Here is a 9,508-nt window from a genome sequence, read left to right on the forward strand (position 1 = left end):
ATTTAGTGGAGTTTAAGACATTGTTAAAAATTTTGTTTAAATCATTAACCTAAAGATCACCAGAGAAGCAAAAATGAGTTTGTGCGTGTGTGTGAGCGCGCACAAGTGTGGATGCTGGGAGTGGCAGGTGATGGATACTAAGAATTTAAAGATTGGAAGAGTCATTGAAATAAAAACAACTGATTCCTTAGAGCTAACTAAGACTGTTAAGAAAGAAGGTTATAATAGTGACATAGTTCAAAGTTATGATTCAGATAGAGTAATTCTAAGTCATCACAATGTCTAGGATGTGGATATGAGAGTAGTGTTTGAAGAGAAGATTACAGATATAAGAAGATCAAGGAGATAAATGACTAGGATGTTGAACATCAACCACAAAGCACTTATGCTACCTAGAACAAATGTAGAACTTGAAGTTCATATTTCTCTGAGAGTTTGGGAGAATGAGAAACCCTTAAGGCAGGGGGCCATAAAAAATGCTATGTCCTAAGGAAAGAACGATATTTCAACTATGCAGGGGTATAGGGAATAGTCAGTGACAAAAGAAACTTAGGATGTAGAGTCATTAATTAACCATGAGATGACATTTCAAGACTTGTAAAAGTATGCAGAAAAGAATTCATCCTAAGGAAACAATTTTGAATGCGTGCAATAATTAGCTAAAGGGATGTTCATTATTATAGATAATAGTGTTTGCAGTATATTGATAAGTGCAATACTGACTTCTATGTCAATTTTAACAAGATGAAAAAAGTTTTTTAAAAGTTAAAGAATATGTTTAAATTAAAGACTGTCATGACATTTTCCTATTAAAAATATATAAAAATAGATTAATAAACATACATTTGTGTCTTTTTATGTCTTATTTAAAACATATATGATTTAAAAAGAAAATATGAATGTATATGTGTATATGAGGTCTGTCCAGAAAGTATCCAGCCATTCTTAATACAATATGTTCATATTACATGGCTGGATACTTTCTGGACAGACCTTGTATATGTTTATATACATATGTGTGTATGTATATGTTCTGACAAAGGTTTAATTGCATTTTTAAACTTGGAATTATGCTACTTCAGAGATAGTAATTACTCTTGTTCAGTTTGGGGGCCATCTGTCTTCTCACGGTTTTTCTGCATCTAGTCCTAGACCTACACTAACAGTGCTGAATTTACAGAGCCCAAAACACTATCTCTGAAGATAAAGGAAGTCTCTCATTTACATGACAAATTTGGTTTCCAAATGATAATCATCGGACTTTGTTTTCTACATTTATATGTTTTCACTGGACAAAGCCCTTTTATGCTTACTCTTATGAAACCAAAACTTGATTTTAATGGTCCACGTGGGAAATAATCTAAAATCCACTGATGGAAGTACGTACATGAAAAGCAACTCTACCATTTTTGTGTGAGGCAAAGAGAAATGTAAAATTACACAGAACCTCATTTTAAGAATGAGATAATCTAAGGAATCTATTTCATAGTTACTTACTTGTAGAAAAAAATTAAGGACTAAATACTATAAGTGTATTTACACTTATTTACATTACCATAAAATTTAAATACAGAGTGGCTTACTGGAAAAGTAAACAAAATATTTCTGTGAAAAAGGAGTGTTTAAAGATGGTTTGAATTCCATTTGAGTTGAATGAAGAAGATCTGAACAACCAGGAGCTGATAAGTTGTTGGCTGGAAATTAGTTGGTCCCAAATAAATCTGAAGAACAATTAAACAATTAACTAACACATATGTGCCAAGCATTCTACTAGGTACTGGCATGTGCAACAAAGTAAAAAATATATTTTCTTCAGATTACTCACAGGTGGCAAAAACTAATAAAGATCTATTTGTGTATCCCAAATGGAGAAAATGCTCTGAGAGTTAATTATACTCAGGCGCTGATTATCAATGGGAAGAGTGGAGATGGCTTTTCAACACCTCCCCTTACCCATCCTGACACTCTCACCCTCTGAGCCACAAAGCCAAGGAAAACCAAACTCTCAGTACTGCAAAAATATATACAGTACTGAATAGAAAATGGTACTGTGGAATTTTAAAGATTTTGGACCTGGAGAGTAACTTTGAAAATCTTGAAAATGGGAAGTAGCAGGAATGCAGAAACTTAAATGGTTTCTTGGACTATTGATCAGATGCAGATCTTTTGCTTTTCCCAGATTTTTATTTTACTCTATTTTCCCTATGTCTCTCCTTTTATGTCACTTTGTTTTGTCTATTTACCTTTCTGGTGTATTTATTATGTATTTAACCAGCTAATAAGACAGAATTGACATTCACATAGCCCTAAAAGAAATTTAAACTGTATGTTTTTCACTGCTATGCCTTCAATGCCAAGAATGGTTCCTGGCACATAATATTATTTGAATAAATGCATGGCTATTAAAGTTATTAAAGAGTAAAAAAATGGGTTAATTGAATTATTTTTATTGGCATGGCATCACCAACTCTTCCCTTAGAGACTGAAGATCCCTTTAAGTAAAAATAATAACAACATATTAATAATTATAATCCTGATTTTATTACCATCCATTTTAAAAGTAAATGTTAATGCATACCAGTTCTATAAATAAGGTCAATTAAGTGTGAAAAGTTTGTTTTTGTTTGTTTGTTTTGTTTTGTCTTTCAACAACCTTCATCGTAATTTGTGGCTGTAAGTAAGTAGATGGAAAGGGAAGACTTTAAATGAGTGTAAAACATAAAATCTATTATGGGGATTGTGGTCTAGAAATCTTTGTGTTTAATTAAATTTTATATATACAAAATCCAGTTATTACCAATGAAGAAAAGTTCACCTCTGGCTAAACACCGCTAGAAAAAGTACTTGTAATTCCCTCATTATCTTGAGTAATTTTTACTAATTGACCTCATATTTATAGATGAAAAATTAATGTTCAATAATGTCAAAAATATAAAAAAATGTAGAATAGACCAGACAGGAAAGTAAGGACTAAAAAATATTTAAGATTTATTTTCTATAAACTTCCTTTCAATCTATTAATATATAACAATCTTTGAATCATTTATTTGCTTCCTGTTTTTTATATTCTTATGTACAAATTGTTTTTATATTCTTTGATTTTATTTTAAAAGGCAAAGAATTTCTTAAAGGATATTAAATTCATATTCATTTTTTGAGTTTTAGTCATATTTATCAGTTATAGAATGAGGGTTAAAATATAATATTTCCTATACAACTTGGATATTTCCTCTCTTTTCCATGTGTCAGTTAAATAAATGATTTAGAAAGATCACAAATGGCATTAAATATTCTAAACTCTGGACTGAGGATGAGAAATACTTCCATCCTTGCCCCATTCTACTCCTACAAATTTAGATAATTCACCTCAGGCTCTTTGTTTTTCCTCCCTCTCTCTGTGATTATCTCATTTTCACATTAAGCTTTCCAATTAATATTCAATGTGTGAAACTTTTCAAATACTAAATGTAAAATCATTAGCCTGGTTTCCTGAAATAGTATTAACATTACTAACATTACTTAGTTACTATATTCTCCAACCAAAGTAGAGGCAACAATGATTAGATTCCCAATCCAATTTGCACTGGATTCCACAAATCTGAAACAAATCTTTCAAACATGAAATAAAATTAAACTTACGGATACATCCTATGCTGCTGAGAATGCAAACTCCTCCACCTCCGTGCTTCTCTGTGATTTCTGGTCAAATGAGTAGTATCTTGGGCATTCTTTCAGACTTGTAAGCTGACTAAAGTAAGAATACTTAAGGATTTGAAAGAAACTAGTTTAACAAGTTGGGATGGGTAAACTTTAACCAATAATATGTATTGAGGTGAAGAATCACTTGATAAGTCTGTTGCAGGAAGTAAGAATTTCCTGGTTCTGGCTAATTAAAATTAAGTGAGAAACAATACTGAGTCCAAAACCTAAGCAACACCCTTTGATTCTTTGGAAAGTTTTGTGTTTGTCTTTCAAGAGGTGGCACTCTCCGTTCTGAGTCAGTACAAGTCTGGTGTGTCAGGCCCTGCCCTTCGTCTCTTCCAGAGGCAAGTTTGAAAGATTAGAGGTTTTCTTAAAATGTTTGATAGCCCTTGACTCGGTTTTCTCAGGGCAATGGTCCGTGTGCTCATTATGTCTGTGTCAGAAATTCATTTGTGTACACTAGAGGATAATCCGACTTTGAAGTGGGAAAATTAAAATTTATTTTGAGCCAACTATTTTAAAGGGCTTCACCAACTCCTCATCTCCTTTCTATGTGCTTTACTTTTTAGCTATACCATCATCTGCCTTCTTTGACTTAGCTGAATTTTTTTCTCAGTCTAGTCCTTTTTTTTCCCCATTCAATCTTTGCCCCACATTCCTAAAATGTTTTTCCTTTAACTTTCAAAATATTAAGGGAGTACAAATGTGTTTGTTATATGGATGCGCTGCATAATGCTGAACTCAGGGCTTTCAGTGTACCCATCACCAGGACAGTGTTCATTGTGTGTACCCCTCATCCCCCTCATCTTCCCCTTTTGTAGTTTCTAATGTCTTTTATGTCTTCTTGTGCCCGTGTGTACCCCCAGTTTAGCTCTCACTCATTAGTGAGAACATTTGGTGTTTGTTTTTTCATTCCTGAGATACTTCACTTAGGGTAATGGTCTCCAGTTCCATCCAAGTTGCTGCAAATGGCATTATTTCATTTCTTTTAATGGCTGAGTAGTACTCCATACACTGCTTGTGTGTAGATATATATCACATTTTCTTTATCCATTCATGAATCAATGGACAATTAGGTTGATTCTGTATCTTTGCAATTGTGAATTATTCTGTGATAAACATTCAAGTGCAGGCCGGGCACAGTGGCTCACGCCTGTAATCCTAGCCCTCTGGAAGGCCGAGGCGGGTGGATGGCTCAAGGTCAGGAGTTCAAGACCAGCCTGAGCGAGACCCCGTCTCTACTAAAAATAGAAATAAAAAAATTACCTGGACAACTAAAAATATATATAGAAAAAAAAAATTAGCCAGGCATGGTGGCGCATACCTGTAGTCCCAGCTACTCGGGAGGCTGAGGCAGTAGGATCGCTTAAGCCCAGGAGTTTGAGGTTGCTGTGAGCTAGGCTGACGCCACTGCACTCACTCTAGCCCGGGCAACAAAGTGAGACTCTGTCTCAAAAAAACAAACAAACAAATAAAAAAAAACATTCAAGTGCAGGTATCTTTTTGATAAAATCACATTTTTTGCTGTGGGTAGATACTTAATAGTGGGATTGCTGGATCAAAGGGTAGGTCTATGTTTAGCTTTTTAAGAAATCTCCATAGTGTTTTACTAGTTTTCAGTCTCGCCAACAATGTATAAGCACATCTTTTTCTTTGAATCTACACAAGCATCTGTTGTTTTTCAACTTTATAATAATGGCCATTCTGACAGAGGTAAAGTGCTATTTCATTGTGGTTTTAATTTGCATTTCTCTGATGATTAGTGATATTGAACATTTTATTATGTTTTTTTGGCCATTTGTCTGTCTTCATTTGAAAAAATTGTGTTCCTCTCTTTTGCCCGGTGTTTGATAGGGTTGTTTGTTTTATTCTTGCTGTTTTGTTTGAGTTCTTTGTAGATTCTGGAAATTAGTCCTTTGTGAAATATATAGCTTGAGGATATTTTCTCCCATTCCATAGGTTGCCTGTTTACTCTGTTGATTATTCCCTTTGTTGTGCAGAAGCTTTTTAGTGTAATCAAGTCTCATTTATTTATTTTTGTAGCTGCTATATTTGTCTTTGGGGTCTTTGTCATAAATTTTTTTCCTAGGCATATGTCTAGAAGAGATTTTTCTATGTTTTCTTCTAAAATTTGTTGTGGTTTCATGCCTCATATTTAAGTATTTAATCCATCTTGAATTAATTTTTATATAAGATGGGACATAAAAACATATAAAATATGTAAAAAAACATTAAAATATAACCCCATTAAGAGGTTGACAAAATACATGAGCATATTTTTCTCAAAAGAAGATATAGAAATGGGCAAGAAATGTATGTAAAAATGTTCAACAGCACTAATTATCAAGGAATGCAAATTAAATCCACAATGAGATACTACCTTACTCCTGTTAGAATGGCAATTATTAAAAAGTAAAAAAAAAAAAAAACCCAATAAATGTTGGTGCAGTCACAGCAAAGCAAAAATGCTTATACACTGTTGGTAGGAATGTAAACTAGTACAACTGCTATGGAAAACAGTATGGAGATTCCTCAAAGAGCTAAAAGTAGAACTACTATTTGATCCAGCAATCCCACTACTGGGTATCTACTTAAAGGAAAAGAAGTCATTTTATCAAAAAGACATCTGCACTTGAACGTTTATCACAGCACAATTCACAATTGTAAAAATATGGAACCAATATAAATGCCCATCAGCTGATGAGTGGATAAAGATAATGTGGCATATATATACCATGGAGTGTACTACTCAGCCATAAAAGGAATGAAGTAATGTCATTTGCAGCAACTTGGGTGGAACTGGAGACCATTATCCTAAGTGAAGTATATCAGGAATGGAAAGACAAATGCCACATTCTCAGGTGTAATGGACATTGGAAACTAAGAAGGGGGAAGGGAGGTGAGAGATCAAAATCTACCTGTCTGGTACTGTGTACACTGCTCTGGTTATGGGTACATTGAAAGTGCAGACTTTAGCATGATACCATTCATCCATGTAACAAAAAATACTTGTACCGCCTACCTTTTTTGAAATAGAAAAAGAAACAGCATGGATGATTCTCAAATATAATATTAAGCAGAAAAATTCAGACACAAATTATTATGTACAATATTAAGCATGAGAAAACATATAACTCTGTAAATATAGTTTAAAATCATTTGATTTTATACTTCTAATGGGTGAACTTTATGACATGTAAATTATATCTCAGTAAAGCTGTTAAAGGATGAAAAAAATTTAAAGTTAAAAAAACAAAAACAATCAAAATAAGGTAAGAAAATGGAAAGAAGATATTCAAAGAGGTGATAAACTACTGAGAAAGGTGAGGAAGAGAGCAGAGTCTAAGTCAGTTTCTAAGTTCATAGTGAGGTGGTGAAGGGCACAGGTTCTGAAGATAGTCTGTCCTTCATTCCTTTTTGCCTTCTCCTTTTTTTTCTAGGGTAGAATGCTGAAAAATGTTTACAGCCTGATTGGAAGAAACCAGGAGACAGAGAGAGAGAGAGAGATATGAACCAAGATCTGTGGCAGAACAGGAGTTGATAATAAAAAATGGTGATTCTAATTTCTGAGAGAAAGCACTTTGGTGAGACAGAAAGAAAGGAAGCAAACAATAATACAAACATTTATTAGTGTAAAAATGAGATTGGGGAAATCTTGGATAATCTCTCCTGTCCTTTATTTTCTCAGTGTGGTTAGAACCAAAGCAAGTGGGAAGAGCTTGGCTTGAATACTGGTATTGGGGTGAGTGTTGCATGTTGGAACAACATGAAAGTGTTTTTAAAAGAAAGTAAAAGAATTGTCTGGATGGTCAATGGTACAACTGAAATGAGATAGTCCAAATTTCTAATGGTATTAATATATATGGTTGAATGAATTTTCTTTAACTCTGCTCACTTCTTCCAGACATAGAAGAACCACTGAGTTCTGGAATTGATCTAGAACTGGGAGTGTGCTGGTTTGGTAGGCTGCAAGCGAAGGACTAGGGAACTGACCACGGTAATGATGGGAAACCAGTTTATATGATCTACAGTGAAGTCTAACAGGTTTGTATGGAAGGAAGGGTGGTTTTTAGGAGTTAGATATACTATGACATATGGATACTCTGAGAGATTTAATAAATTGGAACATAAGATTTCTAGAGTGCAAGAGAAGTTAAGTCATTTGGATTCATAAGCTCAAAGAATTAAGGATAGGTGTGGACCATCCACTTGGATGTTGAAATTGACCACAATGAAGACAGGAGTTGGGTGGAGAGATCTATTTTGAAGCAGGTTCCTAGTACCTCAATAAACCTGAGGAGCGATCAAGAGGTTGGCAGCAATTAGGAGAGGCAATGTATGGTAGGTATAGCTAGAGGAATGAGCTTCAAGGAAATATAGTTTTATACTAGTGTGCAGCAGAAGTTGTTGGAAGACTACACAAATGTTTGAAAGCTCTTATATTTGGGACTTGGAGGAATTCTGACTTAGTATTAGAGCCAGGGAGAAAGAGCAGTCACTTGAGAGGGCTAAAATGAAGTGATAGTGACATCCAGACTTTAGTAAGATGATGAGGGAGCATTCTGTGAAGAGGTTGAACGTATAGGGGCATTTTAATAAAAGAGAGCAAGGGAGACTCAGTGCAACCAGCTGGGAAAGAGGGTAGGAAAGAGGTACTAAACCAGTAGGGGAGAAATAAAGAGCAGTACGAAGTCAAGAGGAAGGAACACACATTATGGGAGAGAAACAACGTAGAGAAGGAGATAGGTGATCACAGTGGTCTTCATTTAGTGCAGAGCTAGAGGCTCATGGAGTGGGGAAGGGCAGTGTGCCATACTTCAGGGTTCCTGATCTCAGGTAGAGAAATATATAATTTTATACATGCTATTATGTCAATTTGTGAAATATGTGTTCATATATACAAGGATTAGAAGATAAAAATTAAAAATAGTTGTAAATTGGTAAAGTTGTGTTCTCTCTCCCTCTCAGTATTTATGTTTAATTTTTTTCAAAAGGTGTAAATGAATCACCCCTTTACTTTAAAAATCACCTTTATTCTGAATTCTGACTATTTGTACTTCTATGAAACTTTTTCATCAACTATCTGTGGCTTAGTATTTGCCTTTCCAATGGGTTCTTCTTTTTTATTCTCAGATTCTGTTTATTTCTCCTCTCCACTTTTATTTTTTTATTTTATTAAATTATTTTTTTATTTTGGCATATTATGGGGGTACAAATGTTTAGGTTACATGGATTGCCTTTGCCCTACTCAAAGGAAAAAAAGACATTCTATAAAAAAGACATCAGCACTAGAATGTTTATAGCAGCACAATTCTCTCCACTTTTAAATTCTCCCTTTCCTCATACTGCATCTCAACTTGTTTATTCAACCTTCTAAACCTCTTTCCCTAAAGATTATCACTTGTAAAATGAACATTAGTGGTTTAAAAAAATTATCCTAAGAAGTCAAGAATCTCCATATACATCTAAACAGGTTTGAAGTTTAGCAGAAGGTACTTGAGTATAGACAAAGGGTAGTTTTTAAAACCACTAGAATGGCAATCCTATGTGTTTATGAAATTTCTCCTTCTGGAAATATTTAGAGGAGGTCGGGGGGCATCTGAACATCTTCTATGGAGATGACCTGGGTTTGAGAATGGAAAGCAAAGAAATATCCAACAGGATAATCTCCTTCTCTCCAAGCCTACATTTTAAAATAACAGCTGGGAACACAGGTTCTAACAATGGACTAAAATGTATGAAAATAAAACTTCACAGGAAATCTATGACATCTGGTTAGCATATTCTCTATTGTATAGCTCTGTGA

This window comes from Lemur catta, chromosome 19 (genome assembly GCF_020740605.2).
Source record: "Lemur catta isolate mLemCat1 chromosome 19, mLemCat1.pri, whole genome shotgun sequence".
Classification (NCBI taxonomy): domain Eukaryota; kingdom Metazoa; phylum Chordata; class Mammalia; order Primates; family Lemuridae; genus Lemur; species Lemur catta.